At 34.3% G+C, this 1,330-nt stretch overlaps 1 non-coding gene across 1 annotated transcript; it reads right to left on the bottom strand.

Moving 5' to 3' along the window:
* Positions 1-410: 410 nt before the first annotated feature.
* Positions 411-468, bottom strand: LOC147683864 (U7 small nuclear RNA). The gene has a single exon (XR_015301916.1). It is a non-coding gene; the product is annotated as a U7 small nuclear RNA (small nuclear RNA).
* Positions 469-1,330: the final 862 nt, after the last annotated feature.

The following is a 1,330-nucleotide window of genomic DNA, read 5'->3' as shown; positions in this document are numbered from 1 at the left end:
TCCTTTGGAAGGAGACATGCCTCTCTAGCATTCCCTGTGTTCACATTTACGCCAGTCTCTGTCTTTATCTAGACTTTACTCCTTCTGTATCATTTAATAAACCCATCTCTCCAGTTCCCTCTGAGAACATCTTTCTTTTGCTCAGTTCACTTCTTATCATAGTTGGTTGACTCTTGCCCCTAATAACTGTTGCATACATTTTTTTTTAATTCATATTTTAGCTATTTATAAACAACTAAATTGCAAAACAGGAGGTGAAGTGAGAAAGAATATCTTACATACAGAATAATAGCAGGATGTACACAAACATAACATACTATAGTAAAACAAGGAAAAACATTTTAAAACATATATATTGCAAACATTTGGGACAAAGAACAACACAAATAAATCTGTTTTTAAGAAGTAAAATGGGTTTCTCAGCTAAGAGAAACCTACTTGACAAATTGTTAAAGAGCAAAAGTATCTAACAAAAAATCTGTCAAGCTTGTAACCCTAATCAAAATATTTCCTATCATTCTGACTGTGGCCCTACACTGATACTGATGGGATCTGAAGAAATAATCTAGAATTCTGAGCATCTGAGAAAAGCATTAGATTTGCCTCATTCAGGCCCATCATAGCATAGAAGATCATGATGATGTACAAGACTTGCATATGCTAATTTATAGATAGAGGCAACATCTCACAGCTAGACTATGTAGAAGAGGATGTACAATGTTATTGCTGTCAAGGCACATGGAATATCCTCTCTTCTAGCACTTTCTTGCAGTGGTTGCACTGGCTCACCTTATTATTTCATATTAGTAAAAGAATTTTGAAAAAATCAATCCTTGAAAACAGTGAGAGCTATGTTATGGATCGGGCAAATGGGCATTTAATGTCACAGTACCTAATGATGATGCCAAGAGAGTACAACCAAGTACAAATTGTAGGAAGAAATGGTAATAAACTTTTATTAAGAAGGCTCCTGCAATCTTTTCAAAAACGTATCTATCTCCAATTTCCTGTGGCCCTATGCACTTCAGTCTCTGCCTTGTACTCAAATATATTTGTTCTGTGGCAGTCACTCTGTGTCATGTGCTCCCTTTGTGTGAATATGTTGCTTGCTTTCGTTCTTGTAACCTTAATTTCTTGCTTCTGACTGCCCTTGTTATTTGGAAAACCTTTCACTTATTTTGTTTGGTTCTCTAGAATTAGCTAACTCACAAAAGAAGAAATATATTTTATGATTAAAAACGTGTATATATACAATTATAACACTAGTGAAAAAAGTTACAACCAGACTAAAGAAAAATACATCATTTAAAACAAATGCAGATTGAACGTT

Source organism: Lissotriton vulgaris, chromosome 11 (assembly GCF_964263255.1).
Source record: "Lissotriton vulgaris chromosome 11, aLisVul1.2, whole genome shotgun sequence".
Classification (NCBI taxonomy): Eukaryota; Metazoa; Chordata; class Amphibia; order Caudata; family Salamandridae; genus Lissotriton; species Lissotriton vulgaris.
Note: the sequence above shows the minus strand (reverse complement) of the source record. Positions and strands in the feature narration are given on the sequence as shown.